Genomic DNA, 20,548 nt, shown 5'->3' with positions numbered 1-20,548 from the left:
TTTGTTGTTGGGAGAAGGAGTTTGCTATCAATCTGCTAGACCAATGTAATTTATTTCTAACTGGGGTGTGTTTTCTCCAAATAAATGTGTGATATGGGGCTATTGCATTGGAGAGACACCCTGTCTTACCAGTTTAGAGAGAGGATGTTTATGTGAGGTCCTGTCACAGCTGTCTGACCACTGCACTTTTTAGCAAGTTCCAGCTGTGCATGTGTTTGCTGGGATGAGGGAATTTGTATCAAATTTAATCAACAGCTGATGAAAATGGACCTTATTGGTCTCCTATTTAGACACTCAAAGATAATCCCTTCATTTTCATCATGTTGATTTTCTTCAGATGGGTAGAGATTTCCCCTGCTGTGCTGAAAAGCTGTGGAGGAGACTAACATTTAGCTAGTTGCTGGACTGTATAGATCTGCCCAGTACATTTTCGTTGATCATGGATCCCACTTCATAAGATAGTGTTCTGGTCAGCTTTTTGGAAGTCATGAATTAGTCAGGGTCATGTTCCACTACTCACAGTCTAATTTAACTGAGTGGAGGAATTGCAAATACGCTATATTAGAGAGCCACGGGAATTGACTTTACAATTAAGGTTGCATTTTGATTCTCTCTTAAAATAGGACTAAAATCCTTGTATTTTATACTTTATTAGTGAATTTAGACTCCAGACTTGGTACAATAATTCTTCAGATGACAACTAATTTTTCTATGTGACTTTCAGTGTTCCCTTTTGCAAAAGAAAGATTTTAAACTGTTCATTCTGAAATTTCGCACATTTTTCCCCATTGGGTGCCATTAACTACATATTCACAAACTCCAACCCCTCCCTCCCATGCATTATGGTAATATTGTGGATATAGGTCACTTCTGAATCTCCAGAATTAAACACAGATTTTTTCCTCTAATTCATGATAACCTAACTAAATTTCACCAAATTTAGCTAATGGAATTGCTCAGATCTATTAGCTACTTCAATTTTTTATGCTGCCAGCCTCTCTTTTCACTAGGCAGCCTTTAACTTCAACCTAAAGCCCTCATTACCCCCAGCACACACATCCCCATTTATCCTTCCTACATGGTGTAGCATGACCTTAATGAACCAAGGGGGTGTGAGTGGACACTTAGAAGAGGTGTTCGGAAGCATGAGGAAGAAGTGGGTGTTGAGTTTGGTTGTGGGCTGGAGTGGCAGAAGAGAAAGGAGCACCTGAGTTTTGTCAGAGTGGAGATATTTTCCAATGAGCCACCGGGATTGTGGACTATAGACACATTTCTTGTTGGGATTGTTTCTTGTTAGCACTGATTTGTGCTTTCCAAAGTGTGTCTAATTTATGAACACCAAAGAAATACCCATATTTTATACTAGATGAATCTTTAGTACTGTCTGACTCTTACTTGTATGGGATGGAAATACAGGACTTCTTTGAAATCTAGAAACTATTAAGTGAATTTAGAGAAACAGCAGTTAGTTAAATTCTGAAATAAATGACTATATGTTGTATGGGTCACAGAGCTATTGATTCTAGGTGGGGAGCTCAATTAATTGTAATGTGATGTAGGAACCAAAGGGTCTGATTCCAAGTTTCATGGGCTAGACCAGAAAATGCCTTGCATTTCTTCCATTAATGAATGCCTTGTAAAAGTTCCCTGAACAGGAGTTGCTATAATTTGTATCTTGCCCATGCCAAATGGCATAGTGAACCAGAGTTTCCTGAAGAAGCATAGCCCACAAAATTGCTCTGACATTTGAAAGTAGGAAGAAATGTATTTACTTAAATAATTTGATTTGTGTAAAGAACTTATCCTTACAGTATTAGGTGCTTTTACAGGAATTAAAATATACAAACACAAACATTTTAAAAACAAATCTAAAAAAATCCCACAAAATGAAATTAGAATCTTCTTGAACTATTAGAATCCTTGTATGTTCTATTGATGCACTATCTTGTTGAAGATGATGGTTTATTTATTGAAGGATTAAGCTCTCTTAGGCTGACTGCATGGGAAACATTAGCTGTTATTTAAAGTTGCTATTTTATCTTTATGACTTCAGAGAAAATCGTGCTTAGGAGTCTGGCTCAGTGAAACATGTTTGGTTAGGTTTTAATTTCTGTTGTTCCTTATCCCCGTCATTTTGACAGGTTGATAAATATCTAGACTTAATGAAAAACAGTAAGTATAAAATGCTATCACGTAGCCATCATAAGAAAAGACTGGTAACTGTGTAAGACAAGAACTTTCTTCTGATGATCCATGATAATTTGTTAAGTCTAATAGAAAAAGTGAATTTAAGGAGGGTTTTAGAAGAAATGACCCCTGATGTTTAACTTGTTTTTTGGTTCACCCTAATCTTTCTCCTACATTTCAGAGTATTTTTGTTTTGTTTTGTGGCTGCTTACTTTGCTCCACTTATCTTTAAAAATTATTATTATTAATAAAATAATAATTTTCCTTGTAAATATTTGAAATATGTTTTGTTTGCAAAGGCTGAGTAGCAATAATGTTATTGGAATTCACTCTGGGGAAATTGATCCAGACATGCTGGATTACTATAAATTGGTTTAATTTCAAGCCTCCTCCCACCCCTATCCCTCATAAAGTTATCCTGTATTCCTAGCTATCAAACCACTTCAGTTCCAATTCACTTCCTTCGTAGCACTTTTTCTTTAAAGTTTCTTACAACACAATAATTGTAACAAATATACAGTAAGTTATTATTACTGAGCTGATTAAGAATAAATGTGTGTGTATGCATGCATGCGTTTGTGTATATATATAATAAATATAGTGAAATATTTACACTGACCTAACTTCAGAAAAGTGACTGTTGCTGTAAAAAGTGTTATTGGTTATGTATATGAACTTCTCTCAGTGTTTAAGCTATGATATATATATATAGAGAGAGAGAGAGAGAGTCATGTAAGACCTTGCAGGCTGAGAGGAGGAAGATAGGATGGCTCAGGGAACTGGTAATTATAACATATAAGTATTGTAGCAGGATGAGTAGAGCCCTATGTATTTTGCATTTGTGAAATACCCCAAAATAAAATGAAAAACTCACCCCTCGGTGGAGGCTCCTGCTGCTCCTGTCCTCCGGGGCTGGGCTTGACTCCCTGCTCCCACATTGCAACCTGGCACACGGGGTCACAGTGCTGCTCAGGTTTGGCCTGGCTCCCCCTGACAGGACCCAATTCCTCCCTGGGTTGCCCACCCTGAAGGGAGCAGGATTAATGTGGGGTTGAGGTTCAGTGGAGGAGGGAGAATACTTAAGGGGGGAGAGGGGAGGGGTCCCTGGGACTGATGAAGTCTTGGGGGGGGGGGTGAGGTTCAATGGGAGAAGGGGAATATATAAGGGGTGATGGAGAACCCTAGGGATATAGATGTGGGGACTGGGATGGCTGCAGAAAGAAGCAGTAGGGGTTGGAAAGATTTGTGGTGTCCCATAGGCTTTGTCTCTCTGAGTGGGATGCAGAAGAGGGGGTTATTTGAGGGCTGCAGTACTGGGTAAATTTCAATGAGCTGTCTGGGGTATTGTGGGATGGGTTGGTGAATGTCTCAATGTGTAGAATAATGCTTAATAAAATGATGTAGTATAGATAAACAAGGTTTATATACTGTTTTTATTTATATTTGGTCATTTGAGATATTTTATTAATGTAAATGTAACAAAAAGAAATAAAACAACATTTTAAAGAAATAACAAGAAAATTCCCCAAAATAAAATGAAAAATTATAAAAACTAAGAAAAGAACAGGAGTACTTGTGGCACCTTAGAGACTAACATTTATTTCAGCATAAGCTTTCGTGGGCTACAGAATCACTTCTAAAAAGAATTTCATGTGACCCTGAGGAAGAGAGACACAAGAAAACATGGTCCCTTATCTCTCTCATCTTGCATTTGGTCCAGAAAACTGCTTAGCATGGCCTTCTTTTCTTTTCTTTTATTTTCTTTTTGAGGGGAAGTGGTGTGGGACAAGAACACCCCATCACCCTAGGGGTGGGGCAAGGGCGTGGTAGCCCTGCGGTTAATGTCGATATGGCTGCCCTCAGCCTCATGGCTGCGTGGCCTAAGGGCCGGTTTCAGTAGGACTCCCCTAGGCTGCAGGGCAGCATGGAACAATGGCCAGTGTCAGTAGGAGGGGGTTTGATGGGCCGCCCCCCAAAGCGGGCAGCTGGGGTAGGAGGACCCAGGTCATCCCTGCTCCACTGAGTCACAGCCCAGAGCCCTGGTAGTGGCGAATTGGTTCGCCACTAAGTCGGCTGAGAATCCGCCTGCAACACACCGATTGCTGCAGGGACACTGGCTAGTCCCTCCCTGGGCTATTTCATATGGTGACTCCTGCAGCTGAAGTTGGGGTGTCTTTGGCATCTCTGGGCTACTTGGGAAATGACTGCAAAGTCCCTGGGCATCCGCAGATACCTGGGCGCCTGCCTGGGCCTGGTGTCTCCTGCTCCCATGGTCCAGGATCCTGGCTGCTCCTCGGCTGGAGCCAGCAAGGTGCATCCTTCCTCCTCTGCAGTCAGCCCAGACTGAGCTAGGCTGCTCTCTTTTATATTGCAGCAGCAGCTGGAGCATGCCCAGCAGGGTTGAGGAGGGCGTGGCTTCCACTGCTAAGAATGCTGCCTTAACCCCTTCTGCTCTAGTGCAGAGCAAGTACACCCCGTCACAGGAGGGTTGAGATTTTATGTATTGATATTTTCAGCCATTGACAATAAAACATTACAATTACATTCAGATCTTAATACAGAATTAACAGCATGAAGCAACCTATTATATGTTGACCATATCTTATTATCTTGTTATCATTTTCACCCGCTTTTCCCCAAAAAATTATTTAAATACAACCTTAACATGTTGGGTGTGTGGGTGGGTGTGATCATTCATATTAATTTTTGTCTTGTCTTTTTGGGGGGAAGCTGAATGTTTTCTGAGGATGGAGGGAGTCTCAAGGTAATAGAGAGAGAAAGGAAAACTGAGGAGGAGGAGAGATTATCCTCTCCGTATATTCTTTTTGACTATCCTGTAATTATATGATTACTGTGTCTATATCAAAGCATCTAAAAGATTTCAATATTTTTATTGTACTGTTTTCCTGTGTGAAATACACTGTTACTTTTATCCATTTTTTGTGAGTTTGTCTGGCACTGTTTTCACAAAATTTGTTAAGCCTTCCATTAATAGTCTATTAATTGTTTTTTCCAGTGACCTATGCTAGGAATTGTTGCTTGGGTCCACGTATTTAAGATTGCTGCTTTTGCTATAAAGAGCAAGAATAGGAGTAGTTTGCTTATTCCCAATAGGAAACTTTTTAACAGGCCCTAGTAGAAATGTCTTTAAATCCTGTCTGAGTTCTATCTCAAATTTTTTTTATTTCTCTCTCAGGATGATTTTCCAAAATTTTTGTACCATCCAGAAGTCCCATATCATGTATATGAAAGAGGGTCTGGCTGTTTTGCATTTCATACAGATATCTGAGGCAATATTATATGTTTTATTATATAGAGGTAGATGAACATATGTTCTGTAGACTAAAAAGTACTGCACTTGCACTATTTGGTTAGTAGTAAAGCCAATATTTATCATCTGCATTATCCCATTCCATTCTTTTACTTTTATTTCATATTTACAAACTGCACTCCTTGACTTAATAGCTTTATCCAGATTGTCCTTTAAAAACATAATCATGAGGTTATACATTCTAGATATAACCTTGATTGCTGATACTTCAAACCTCTGTATGAAATTTCCTAATACAGATAGTTTTTTTGGTTCCTTTCTTCTCTGAAAGTGTTTTCTCAGGTTGCATATAAACCCAGGTTGCACATTGTCTCTCTCTCTTTTAAATACATCTGCTACATCTGTTTGTTTTTAAGATTGTCCATGCCTAAAGAAATCCTACCACTTATCATAGTGGCATTTGCCCCAACATCTAAAAGCTTCCTTATTCATATTGGGTTTGAAAGCACTATTATTTTTTATTTTAGATGTTATTGAGATCCGCTCCTTTTGGTAGGTCAAGTGCTTCACCTACACCCAATTAGTAAGTGCACTTTTAAGTAATGGGTGATATTTCATGGTTACTAGAATTTTGGGATACAAGTCCAGCATACTATTATATAATGAGATTGGGTTTGCTAGTTTCAGTTTTATCTGTATCCATGGTGGATTCTCTCTGTTAGAAATCCATTCTTGTAATGGTCTAATTTATACTGCTCTATAGCATGTGTTGGAGTCTGGTAATGCCTGGCCTCCCATCTCAACTGGACGTTTCAGCCAGTCCATTTTGATTCTTGGTTTCCAGTGTGACCATAGGCATCTCTGAATAGCTTTTTAAAATTTCTTAAAGACATTTTTGATAGGTGTCGAGGGAATCATGAAAAAAGGATATAAGACCCTGGGCAGGACATTTATTTTAAGTACATTAATTCTGCCTATCACAGTCAATAGTGTGATGCTGTATAAAAAGGAAGATTACAAGTTACACTAATACAGTCACCGCTGTTACAAAATTGCAATAAATCTTGTACAAAGTATGTTATGTAAGGTACCAGTGGAAAAAGTATAGACTGCTAAATATTATTATCCTGTTTAAATCCATGTGTCATCTTTGTATATGAAGTTATGAATATTTGATATGTGTTTGTATCTCAAACATGTTGTTTTCTTGGGTGATGCCCCAAGACAGATTTGCATCAAAGCTAGCCAGCCTGCTTGATGACCTATTAAAGACAATCAACTCGCCCAATGAGCCCCTCCTGGAGATGTTTCAGAGAGCACTGAGGCAATGGTTCAGCAAGTCATGTAAGGACATGTGATAAGAACACGTGATCTAAGACTCCATCTTTTGCCAATAGCTTTCCATGCACTTGAGCTGAATGTATAGAAGGAGACTGTGACATCACTTCTTTGTCTTCAGTCTTGTTCTTCACCTCTGGACTGTGATTTTCTAACAAAAGGAAGCTTTGAGCAAAGGACTGATGACCCCCAATCCCTTTGGGTGATCCAGAGGGCTTTTTTGCAAGCTAGCAGATTTACCATCACTGCTATGAACCTGATCTACAGACTCTGAAATCACTTGTAATATACATGATTCCTTTAACCATTTAATAACTTTTTTTCTTTTTCTTTTTTATTAATAAATTTTTAGTTATAGTTTTACTAAAGGAATTAGCTACAGTGAACTCTGTTAGAATAACCACCAGTTTTGGGGTGTGACTGCCTGTTTTTTATCAGTCTGTTCTGAATTTGGCATTCTCAGCCATGACCCACACCAGGTCCAGTCACAAATGGTAATAATGTTTACCTTTCTAGGTCATTGTAAATCATTTTAATTATGGAGCAAGACAGAATGCTGCAGACATTGAAACTCCTGATCCTACAGGAATAGCCAGCAACAAACACAGAGTACCTAAAGAGAGAACACCATTCTTTCAGACAAGAGGCAAGTTGTATATACAGAATGGCATATTCTGGGGAGAAAGAGCAGTTATTTCATCAACTTTTAGGAGTGAGATTATGCACCAAATTCATTTGTCATACCTAAGAATTGAAGGTGGCTTAAAGTGAGCCAGAGAAATGATGATACTGAGCAGGAATGAATGAGCAATTACAGACATTCAAGGAAAAGTGTGATATATACAGATCCTGGGAAGCCTGTCAACTGAAAGAGACCTTGTGGCAACATGCAGTTCCAAAATGACCATTGGCAAAGGTGGGAGTGGATTTGTTTACTCTGGAGACAGGATACGTGATCATTGTAGACTGTTTTTCTAATTTCTGGGAGATAGACTATTTACCAGACACAGGGTCCAGAACAGTCATGTGGAAGATAAAAACACACTTTGCACAGTATGGGATACTGGACATCGTGTGTTCTGATAATGGACCACAGTTTGCTTCAGGAGAGTTCCAGAATTTCAGTAAGGACTGAGATTTTGATCACACATCTTCCCCGAGGTATGGTCAAAGCAATGGCAAGGTGAAATCAGCAGTAAAAACTGCTAAGAAACTACTGAAAAAAGTGAGGAGTACAGAGCCTCAACCATACTTAGCAATACTAGATTACAGGAATACTCCCTTTTCAGGGCCATATTCTAGTCCAGCCTAAAGATTGATGTGCCGGAGAATGAAGATACTCTTGTTGACAAGCTGAAGGTTGTTTGAGCCTTGGAGAACTACAGAGAAACCAACAAAAAAGACAAATGTTTTCATACAACAGATGTGGAAGAGATATGCCAGATCTGGAGCCAGATGACAAAGTGCATATACAACCGTTAACAAAACAGGATAAATTCTGCCACAGAGCTGAAGTGGTGCAACCAGGAATCCAAAGATTATATCAAGTGCAAATGGACAATGGACAGATAGTGAAGGTGAAACCATAATCTCCTCAGAAAAATAGTATCAGCTGAGGACCTTGAACTGGAAGAAGAGACAAGGTGTATGCTTTCTTGAATCAGAAGGATTCTTATAAGGAACCAATCATAGTCAAGCTACAGTTGAATGGGCAGAAGGTGAAAATGGAGCTTGACAAAGGGATAGTGGCTACAGAGTTGGGGCAACAGACCTACAAAGTTATTGCTGATGCATTCACCAGCTTGACTTTGTCCCGTACCTGAGCTCTACTCAAGTCCTTCAATAGAGGGAAAATTCCTATACTGGGGAGAATGGAAGTCAAGGTGAGGTATAAGCCCCAGAGGGCTCGTCTCCCTCTATTTGTAGTAGCTGGGGAAGGGCCAAACCTTTTTGGTTGGAATTGGCTCTCTGCCTTGAAGCTTGGCTGGAAAAGACTCCTGGGACCTTTGTAACACATGAGTGCAGGATCAATGAATGATCTGTTGAAAAAACATGGGCAAGTATTTGGAGAGGAGCTGAGAGAACTCCAGGATCTTAGGGTGAAAACACATGTAGATCCCACTGCACGCCCTCAATTTTGCAAGGTCTGCCCTGTTCCTGTTCCTTGTAGAAGCCAGGGTAGAAGAGGAACTTGGTGTTTAGAGACTGCAGGCATTATCTGTCCAGTGAAATTCTCTGAATGGGCTGTTCTGGAAGTGCCAGTAGTAAAAGCTGATGGCTTCACACATCTATGCTGATGGCTTCATACATCTTATGCTGTGATTACAAACAAACTGCAAACCAGGCTACCTGCTTGGAGCACTACCCTTTCATCGCATAGAAGAGCCTTACCAAGCTAGATATGTCGCATGATTACTAATAGTCCTGGATGAAGACTCGCAGAATGTGGTCATTATCAATACACATAAAGGACTCTATAGGTACACCTGCTTAGCATTCAGGATTTCCTCTGTTTATGGCATCTTCCAAAGAGTTATGGAAGGATTATTGGCTGGATTGCACCACGTTGTGGTATACCTAAATGATGTTCTCATGACAGGAGACACAGAAGTGGAGCATCTACAGAACCTAGACAAAGTCCTACAAAGGTTAAGGGAAGCTGGGTTGCAACTCAAGTACTCAAAGCATGTTTTCATGGACAAGAATATGATTTATTTAGGAAATGGAGTTTTGGGGAAAAGACTGTGAACACTAGAAGAGAAGGTTAAAATCATCAAAGAAGTTCCAGTTCCAGAAAATGTGAGTGAAGCTCATGGCATAGGTTTGCCTTTTAAACTCTTACAGATGATTCCTAGCAAATCAGTCAATGTGGTTTGCCCCTCTTCATGCTAAATAAAGGGGTAGTGTGGCATTGAGGTAAGGAACAGAGATCACTGTCAAAGAAACCAAAGAGCTTCTAAAGTCAGCCAAACTCCTGGTGTATTTTAACTCAGAACTGTGCTTGTTACTTACTTTCATAGAATGGAAGATGGGACTGACAGGGTAGTCTTCTGTGCCTCACACTCATTATTGTTGCCAGTTAGATAAGGAAAGGTTGGCTATTGTCTTTGCTGTCAGGAACTTCCATCAATATCTATATGGGCAACAATTAACTATAATAACTGACCATAAGTCACTTTTAGGACTTCTGAAGGAGGCCCAAGCTATTCCCCTTTTGACTTCTGCACACCTGCAACATTGGGCATTATTGCTAACGGCCTGCCAATATCAGCTTATCTATAAGCCTGGACCAGCAATTACTAATGCGGATGGCCTCATTCAGCTGCCAATGGGTAGAGCACCAGAAGACATTCATGCACCTCAAGAAGTGGTGCCAGCTTTAGCCAGCATAGAAGAAGCTCCGCTAACAGATAAGCAGATCACTCAGTGGACTGAGACCCTGTTCTGTACTAGGTCTCTCATTTTGTACAGCAAGGATGGCCCAAGTTGATGGTATCTGCAGACATATGCCCTTATTTTCATAGGTTTTGGGAACTAAGTCTCCAAAGCAGAATTCTCCTCTGGGGATCTTGAGTCATAATATCTCTCCAGACAAGAAAGTTAATACTGGAGGAACTGAATGGAACTCAGCTTGGGATGACCTGATGAAAACTGTCCAGAAGGTACATATGGTGACCAAGCCTAGAGAGAGAGAGAAAGCAATCAGTACTGGCCAGTGCCACAGGCCAACAGTTAAGGAAATTGCCTTCCATAGCAGACTTTATTAGCATGGGAATGGCCATAAAGGCCTTGGATCCGACTACAGATTGACTATGCTGGTCCCTTCACTGGGTCAATATTGCTTGTTATGGTGGATGCACATTCTAAGTGGATAGAAGTCATTGCAGTCAGAGTAGCTACCTCATCTGTAACTATTGAGGAGCTTCCTTTTTGGTTTAGTGCACATGGACTGCCTGACACTTGTGTCTTTACCAGTGATTTATTCGAGGCCTTCTTGAGGTGAATGGGATCAAACATATAACATCTGCTCCCTACCACCCGTCTACAAGCAGACTGATAGAGAGTGTTGTTCAGTCCTTTAAAAATGGACTCTGCAAGGTTACTGAGAGGTTGCTGTAGAACAGGCTGTCTCAGTTCTTGTGCAATTATAGAACAACCCCTCATGCCATAGATACATACCAAGTGGAGTTTCTTAAAACTTTATCTGGAGAAACAAGTGCATCAACATCAAGAAAATGTGAAACACAATCATGACCGTCAACAGGTTACTTGCTTTTTGTCTCCTGGAGTACTTGTTTAGATTTGCAGCTTTGTGGGAATGCCCAAGTGGCTGCCTGGTATGATCGTAAAAGTTACAGACCTGGTTTCCTGTCAGGTTGCTGTAGGACATTCCCTTAGGAGATGGCATATAGATTATCTGCTTGCCTGAGGAGGAAGCAAGGAACTCAAGTCAGGTTCAACGGACTTGGGTAGTGGATCAGTAGATGCTACTGTTCCTATGATTCATCCAAGTTCAGAGTTGGGGGAAGCAGATAGTCTGCTCCTGTTGGAGCAGGTACTGGAGTGGACCTCTTAGTACTGGGGTGCTTGTGGAATTTCCTCCTCTCCTGGCTATGCTGGGAATATCTGCTCCAATCCGCCACCTCTGCATGAGATAACACAAACCCCTTGTTCACTTGAACCTGTAGATGGAGTGTTGAGAGGTGGGAGGGGGCAGAGTGACTTGGGGCAGAATAATCCCCTTTTCCCTTTTTTCCACACGAGGTCAGGTACTCTTCTCTGCACTTCTAGTTAGAGTTCCAGTAGTTATACTGAGCTGTTGATTTTCCTATCAATGAACTTTTGTTGAACTTGGAGGGGGAGGGAAGTTGTATCCTGGGGTTCAGGAACATTATTCATAGGATAGTCCATAAACATGTATTCTGGGGTGGGGAGTTTTGCCTGGTCCCTGGAGGCCATTTTGGAAGTTAATAAAGAAGCAGTTGTAGAGGAGAGCAGACTTGGTGTGTTATGCTCCCTACATACCCTATGCAACTGTAACAGGCACCAACAGCGTTACTGGTCCTGATGAATGTAGCTGCGAAGTGATCTTTAAAGTAGCTGGGAGTCAGCCCAGTGAGAATTTTAATAGATAGTGTAATATTGTTTTTAGGAAACTAAAGTGAAATAGATTATTTATAATACACCGTATGGAAGCAGATTTGACTGTACAGTTCAAGGGGCAAAATGTCCCATCAGAATTAACTAGTTAATTTCATTTACGGAAAGGTAAAGAACAATATAACCAAAACAGGGGACCTCTGCAACCAGATTGAGAGGATCAGCTAACAGCTATATAAATACTCCATCGTTATCTTTTATTCTACAAAACAACAAATTGATATTTTTTTCAGAGAAAGTGGTTTGTTTTCTAGATAGATATCTGCTCTGGTAAAGTCCACATGTATTTCATATGACATGAGCGTATCAATTTCTGGGAGCTATAGTCTGAATGCATTTGAGTAATTGAATGAGATTTGCAATCCAATGGCAGGTCAGGGTAATGACAGTCGTGTTTCTTAGGAATATAAATTATATATCTATCTGTTTCTGAGGGTAAGTATATAAATGAGGGAAATGTTCATTTAGGGAACATTTTGTCTAGTGGTATGTGTAGCAATGGAACTTAACCGCTAGATTTACCTGAAACTGCGTCGGACTGAAATACAGAGAGGGAGGCCTAAAAAAAGAAATGTACTTGGACTCTGTCCAGTAAAAACAGCAGTTACTCAAATTTGCATGTCTGTGTTGAATTATATTTTGCAACTAAAGACATAATGATTTGCCCCTTGGTTATACATGTGGTTCCCTTAATAACATGAATGGAAATAATACGATGCATATGGAGTGATTACTGCATTTGTGATTCATTCTCTCTAGGCAGTCAAGCAACACAAGATTATTCTAAAAATCCATTCTATCCTATCTAATTTTTATACTTGTGTTTGTGAGTGTGTTGTGTGTGAATTTTTTGCTCACAAAAGATGTCAGATTAATACCCCTGGATTAAATTAGTCTATCCTAAGACAGGACAAAAAAAGACAGTGACAAGGAGACTTTCCATGTGCCTTGCTATTGTGACACCCACGTGACATGGAGGCACCTGCTCTAGGAGTGAGATGGCAGTTCAGTCTCCATTCCCATTCAATCCTTCACGTTTTGGCTGAGACTGCTAACAAGGTTGCCAAATAGTGCCAGTTGTGGTGGTGGTATTATGGTCCACTTATCCACTAGGGGCTGTACTCAGACCAGCAAACTCTGTGAACATGGACCACTGAGCATTATCAGATGGTGATAGCTTTGATTGCTACTTACCTGGGCTGGATTTGAAACAGTGATATTGAAATGCTCTACTTTACCCAAACTCTCACTTCTAATTAACAAGTTCTGTTCTCGCTGACTTTCAACTTTTGTTTGCCTGTGATGGTTTGTGTTCTAAGTAGAGATGGGCCTAAATTTCAAAGCTCTAATCTGAATCCTCCACAGATCAAATGTGTTTCTGGGATTTTGGTCTGCTTTGGACTAGGGCTGTCAATTAATCCCAGTTAACTCATGCGATTAACTCAAAAAAATTAATCGCAATTAAAAAAAATTAATTGTGATTAATCACAATTTTAACTGCACTGTTAAATAGTAGAATACCAATTGAAATGTATTGACTATGTTGGATGTTTTTCTACTTTTTCATATATATTGTATTCTGTGTTGTAATTGAAATAATGTGTATATTTTTATTACAAATATTTGCACTGTAAAAATGATAAAAGAAATAGTATTTTTCAATTCACATCATACAAGTACAGTAGTGCAATCTTTGTTGTGAAAGTGCAATTTACAAATGTAGATTTTTTTTGTTACATAACTGCACTCAAAAACAAAACAATGTAAAACTTCAGAGCCTATGGGCCCACTCAGTCCTACTTCTTGTTCAGCCAATCACTAAGACAAACAAGTTTGTTTATATTTACAGGAGATAATGCTGCCCTCTTCTTAATTACCATGTCACCAGAAAGTGAGAACAGGCATTTGCATGGGACTTTTGTAGCCAGCATTGCAAGGTATTTATGTACCAGATATGCTAAACATTCGTGTGCCCTTTCATGCTTCAGCCACCATTCCAGAGGACATGCTTCCATGCTGATGACGCTCGTTAAAAAAATAATGCATTAATTAAATTTGTGACTGAACTCCTTGGGGGAGAATTGTATGTCCTGTGCTCTGTTTTACCCACATTCTGCCATATATTTCCTGTTATAGCATGGATGATGACCCAGCACATGTTGTTCATTTTAAGAACACTTTCACTGCAGATTTCACAAAACGCAAAGAAGGTACCAATGTGATATTTCTAAAGATAGGTACAGCACTCGACCCAAGGTTTAAGAATCTGAAGTGCCTTCCAAAATCTGAGAGGGATGAGGTGTGGAGCATGCTTTCAGAAGTCTTAAAAGAGCAACACTCCAATGCGGAAACTACAGAACCTAAACCACCAAAAAAAGAAAATCATCTTGACTCAGATGATGAAAATGAACATGCAATGGCCCGCACTGCTTTAGACTGTTATCGTGCAGAACCCGTTATCAGAATGGACACATGTATTCTGGAATGCTGGTTGAAGCATGAAGGGACATATGAATCTTTAGTGCACCTGGCACATAAATATCTTGCGATGCAGGCTACAACAGTGCCATATGAATGCCTATTCTCACTTTCAGGTGACGTAAACAAGAAGTGAGCAGCATTATCTCCTGCAAATGTAAACAAACTTGTTTGTCTGAGCGATTGTCTGAACAAGAAGTAGGACTGAGTGGACTTGTAGGCTCTAAAATTTTACATTGTTTTGTTTTTGAATGCAGTTTTTTTTTCCATAATTCTACATTTGTAATTTCAACTTTCACGATAGAGATTGCACTATAGTACTTGTATTAGGTGAATTTACAAATACTATTTCTTTTGGTTTTTTTACATTGCAAATACCTGTAATCAAAAATAAATATAAAGTGAGCACTGTACATTTTGTATTCTGTGTTGTAATTGAAATCAATATATTTGAAAATGTAGAAAACATCCAAAAATATTTAAATAAATGGTATTCCACTATTGTTTAGCAGTGCAATTAATCATGATTAATTTTTTTAATCACGCGTTTAATTTTGATTAATTTTTTTATTGCTTGATAGCCCAACTTTGGACAATCTCTATTCACATTTTTAACACTAACATAGTTTAAAAATTGTTGTGTTTTAGATTTTACTGGTTATTTTTAAGTCATGCATCAAACAGAACTGGCCTCTTTCCAGCAGATAGTTACCAATACAGTAACCATTGTGACACTAGGAGGGATGTGTTCTGTACAATAAAAACAAGTTATGTTTTTGTCCATTTTTTTCTGAAAGCTATCCTAATTCTATCCATAATGTTTCTCTGATACACTGCTATTTCTCTAGCTATCTTTATTTAAATAGAGATTGTAATTTACTAAAGGAACATCTGTTTCTAGAGACAGTACTATAAATCATGTACCAAACTGCAAAAAGTTTTTATCCTTTTTAAAATGTGCATTCTCTACTTCAGGGGGTTGGCAACCTTTGGCACATGGCCCATCAGAGTAATCTGCTGGTGAGTCACGAGACATTTTGTTTACGTTGACCGTCCACAAGCACGACCACCACCCGCTGCTCCCAGTGGCTGTGGTTCGCCATTCCCAGCCAATGGGAGCTGCGGGAAGCAGCACAGGCTGCAGGGACATGCTGGCCGCTGCTTCCTTCAGCTCCCATTGGTCGTGAACAGCAAATGGTGGCCACTGGGAGTTGTGGGAGGCCATGCCTACAGACGGTCAGTGTAAAGAAACTGTCTCACAACCTGCCAAAGTTTGCCGACCCCTACTCTACTTGAAACTGCTTGTTTGAAAAAACACAACCACCAAACTATTGTTATGTACTATATCTGTTTGGAACACAGTTTGCTTTGACAAAAGCTTATGCCCAAATAAAATTGTTAGTCTCTAAGGTGCCACAAGGACTCCTCATTGTTTTTGCCTATACAGACTAAAATGGCTACCACTCTGAACTCTAAAATTAAAAACTCCACTTTTTCTGTGTGTGTGTGTGTGTGTGTGTGTTCGTTCATACAGAATACTAAACCTATTATGCATATTTTCCCTGTAGGGGAAGGTCAGGACAAAAAAGAACATGAAACATCCAAAAATGTAGCATTCCTGGCTCCAGTCTGAGCTCTTCAATTTACCAATTAAAAAACTGCAGATGTGCAAAATGATTGTGAAAATACTGTAAGTAGCATTTTTCAGGGGACTGTGAGAAACTGCTTCACTTTACAAGGAAGAGTGGGTAAGCAGAAAAATGGTCTTGTGAGCAAAAAGAGGAGAAAATTGCTTTGAAAGCTCATGGTATTGTTTCCAAAGGAATTTATGGCAACTAGAAAAGACAGCTCCTGAAATGTGAGAATGTGTTCCCTCTGGATACAAGTAATCCCTTTAATGATTAATGTTGAGATGACTGACAGCTTACAATGTATAGGAAACTTCCATTGGTATACAGAGTCAGAAATTCACATTTTAAAAGAAGGTTGTTAGATACCTTTTAAAATATTTTAATATTGTATCCTGAGAGAACAGTACAAACTCATTAAAGTTATATTGTTTTTTGTTGAATTTTCCAACCAAGTCCTCCAAAAGCTATTTATTTTTTAAACCTGGCCTTTCTCAGCTATAATTGTTTCCATGTCCCCAGTATGATGCCATAGGAAGGCTGAGAAGTAGGCCACATAGAAGTTCCATGCCTGTGAGAAGAAAGAAATTAAGAATCCGCTCTATACACACACATTATTTTATGTTCATGTTTTTGTTATGGTTTGTTACATGGGCAGGAGGAGGAGGAAGCAAAGAAGGGAAAATGCCCCCAAACTGTGCATAGAAACTGGATTAAATGTTGAAGTAGTTGTGCTCCTGCACAATAGCACTTCCCTGTGGTTGCTCAGGAAATTGATTCTTAGTCCCTTACATGTATCATCTGTTCTGAGTTGGGAGCACAAGTGACATTCATACCTAGCTGAGAACAGCTGAAACAAGTGAGGACAACTGAGGAACTCTAGGGCATCAGAATCTGTGTCCCTATGATCCATGTAGATGGCAAGATGTGTGCTTCACACCAATACTCCATACCCAAGTAGAGAATTAAAGAACTATTTGAACTCATTTATTTCTTTGGTGCTCTTGGAGGAGAGGTACTAACTAATGCTATTAATCATAACCATTGTGCTTGGGTACGGGTGAATACGGAAAAAGCAGGAAGAAAGAGGTAAAGAAAGGGACAATGTAATGATCTCCTGCAGTGATTGATAATGGAGTTTGTGTATGGAAGGAAATGGAAGAGACTGTGAGCAGAATCCCTGCTGGAACATGATGGAAGGTTTTAGCACAGAGGGAATGAAGAAGTGACTCGAGGCTGTAAAATACTATAGAAAGGTTTTCTCCAGGTCACCCTGCTGAAGGACTTTACAATAAGGAATGGAGGAGAAGATTGAGAAGGGAGGAAGGAGAGAAAAGAAAATGAAGGATGAAGAAAGGCTATGCAAAAAAAGCACTCAGAATTATTCATATATATTTATTTTTGATGATAACCACAAAATGTGGTAAGTACTTTCCAAACAGAAAAGAGGAGACAGTAATTGCCTTGAAGAGCTCGCAGTGTAGGTTCCAGTTTGATGTGCCTTTGCAAAGCTTTTGCAGTTCCCTGGAATTATTTATTTATTTTTATCCACTTCCTATCTAAGCTTTTGGCAAGCATTTTTTATCTTGAATCTCTGTGAATAAAGTGAGGCTCTCCTTGCTAGTGAATTTCAAGTTTGAGTATTGTTTATTAAGTAAAAGCCGTAAGTTCTCTGCTATTATGTCCGGGAGGCCAGACCTACTCCTGACAAACTAAGAAATCTTATGCAAATATGCATGAATATGTGAGAGCTTGTCAAACCCAAACTTTGTCTGTTTTCATAGCAGAAGAAAACCAGAACTCAAACCTTTGTGAATGTCAGTACCTAAGAACTATTTTTGGCACACAGTTAATTAATGAACCCATTTTGAGACAAGCTTGGTAAGGTTTCCATTGTTCTACAAGGGAGATGGCAAGAATAAGAGAACAGGAAAAGACAGAGAGAAGAAACAAGAAGAATTTAATCCTGACTCAGCATGGGGAATGGACTAGATCAGTGTTTCCCAACTAGTGTGCCGTCATGCCCAAACAGGTGTAATGCAGAATTCTTTTTTTAAAGAACACATGAGAACAAGGTGGCGGGAGCTGCATTCTGATTGGCCATCTGCCCCGTGGCCCTGCCTCCTCCAGGAGTGGAGCAATCAATCAAAACTTAATCTCCCACTCTTTCCCCCTTTCCCTCCTGTGTGAGCAATTGGTCGGCTCCTCTGCCCTGCCTCTTCCCTCTCCTGCAGCTGCCGGCTGAGGGCAAGCGGAAGAGCCCCTGGAGCTTGAGGTGTGCCATGGCAGAGAAAAGGTTGGGAACCACTGGACTAGATAACCTCTTGAGGTCTCTTCCAGCCCTAAATTTCTACGTTTTATTAAAAAAGAAGAAGAAGGTGAGGAGATGTGGGAAACTAGAGAAAGAGAGATGGCTTTGTCCTCCATGAACTTATCTAATTATTTTTTAACCCAGTTACAGTTTTGGCCTTCACAACATCCCCTGACGACGAGTTCCACAGGTTGACTGTGTGTTGTGTGAAGAAGTACTTCCTTATGTTTTAATTCTGCTGCCTTTAATTTCATCGAGCGAACCCTGGTTCTTGTGTTTATGTGAAGGGGTAAATACCACTTCCTTATTCACTTTCTCCACACCATTCATGAATGTATAGACTTCTATTATATCCCATTTTAGTCATCTCTTTTCCAAACAGAACAGTCCCAGTCTTTTTAATCTCTCCTTTAATGGAAGCTGTTCCATTCCCCTACTCATTTTGGTTGCCCTACTCTTTACTCTTTCCAATTCTAATATATCTTTTCAGGGATGGGATGATCAGAACTGCACACAGTATTCAAGGTGTGGCGTAACATGGATTTGTATAGTGGCATTATGATATCTTCTGTCTTCTTATTTATCACTTTCCTAATGGTTCCTAACATTCTGTTCGCTTTTTTTGATTGCTGCTGCACGAGTGGATGTTTTCAGAGCCCTATCCAAAATGACTCCAAGATCTTTCTTGAGTGGTAACAGCTAATTTAGACACCATCATTTTGGGATAGTAAAATGATGTTATCCAATGTGCATTACTTTGCATTTTTCAACACTGAATTTCATCTGTCATTTTGTTGCCCAGTCACCCAGTTTTGTGAGATCCATTTGTCACCAGAGCTGTTCTTACCCATACGCAAAGTACGCAGCTGCATAGGTCACCAGGAAATTTGGGGCACCAAATTGGTCCAAATTTCCTGGTGCCCTACACAGTTGCATGCTGCTCCAGCGGCCAGCCCAACCCCCCCAGCTGGCTGAGCCGCCCAGGAAAGCTGCCCCCACCTGCTCTGCCTCTTCCCCCTGGCCCCCGCCCCTGCTCCGCCCCAGGCCTGCCCCCACTCTATCCCTTCCCCAAAGCCTCTGCCCCACCCCACCTCTTCCTGCCACTGCTCCACCCTAGGCCCGCCCCACCTCTTCCACCCCTTCCTCGGCACTCTCCACACTCACCGGGCAGCGGCAAGTGGAGCGACCCTGCCCCAGCCCACTCCACTCCGCCGGCTCCCAGCTGCGCCGCCTGTGAGTGCTGGGGGGTGATTCCCTCCCCTCCCCCAAAGTCCGGGAGCCAGGGGAGCAGAGTGGAGCGGGCTGGGGCTGGGTCGCTCCACTTCCCGCCCCGTGAGTGTGGGGTCGGGCCTGGGGAGCGGTTTCCCCCCTGCCCTCCAAGCCTGCTCCTGCTCCCCCCATGGAGGTCTGGGGCCAGCCCCCTCTTCCCCCCCCCCCCGCAAAGACCTGGGGCCATACACATACACACCCCGCGGGGGGGGGGGGCTGCGTAGTGCACCAAAATGTCTAGTATGCCCAGTGGTCTGTGATGGGATGTTAGATGGGATGGGATCTGAGTTACTACAGAGAATTCTTTCCTGGGTGCTGGCTGGTGAGTCTTGCCCACATGCTCAGATGGGGGCTAATTTAGCTACAACGAGTCAGGAAAAAGATCTTGGAGTCATCGTGGACAGTTCTCTGAAGATGTCCACGCAGTGTGGAGAGGTGGTCAAAAAAGCAAACAGGAAGTTAGGAATCATTAAAAAGGGGATAGAGAATAAGACTGAGAATATATTATTGCCTTTATATAAATCCATGGTACGCCCACATCTCGAATACTGTGTACAGATGTGGTCTCCTCACCTCAAAAAAGATATTCTAGCACTAGAAAAGGTTCAGAAAAGAGCAACTAAAATGATTAGGGGTTTGGAGAGGGTCCCATCTGAGGAAAGATTAAAGAGGCTAGGACTCTTCAGCTTGGAAAAGAGGAGACTAAGGGGGGACATGATAGAGGTATATAAAATCATGAGTGATTTGGAGAAAGTGAATAAGGAAAAGTTATTTACTTATTCCCATAATACAAGAACTAGGAGTCACCAAATGAAATTAATAGGCAGCAGGTTTAAAACAAATAAAAGGAAGTTCTTCACGCAGCGCACAGTCAACTTGTGGAACTCCTTACCTGAGGAGGTTGTG

General features: G+C 40.7%; 1 protein-coding gene across 9 annotated transcripts in view; it reads left to right on the top strand.

Annotated features, from left to right (window-relative positions):
- The window catches only part of MATN2 (matrilin 2), a 110,669-nt gene that overhangs the window by 11,421 nt on the left and 78,700 nt on the right, over nucleotides 1-20,548 (top strand). The window lies entirely within an intron of this gene.

Source organism: Mauremys mutica, chromosome 2 (genome assembly GCF_020497125.1).
Source record: "Mauremys mutica isolate MM-2020 ecotype Southern chromosome 2, ASM2049712v1, whole genome shotgun sequence".
In the NCBI taxonomy this organism is placed as follows: Eukaryota; Metazoa; Chordata; order Testudines; family Geoemydidae; genus Mauremys; species Mauremys mutica.
The sequence above is the reverse complement of the archived record's forward strand: the minus strand, read 5'-3'. Positions and strand labels throughout refer to the sequence as shown.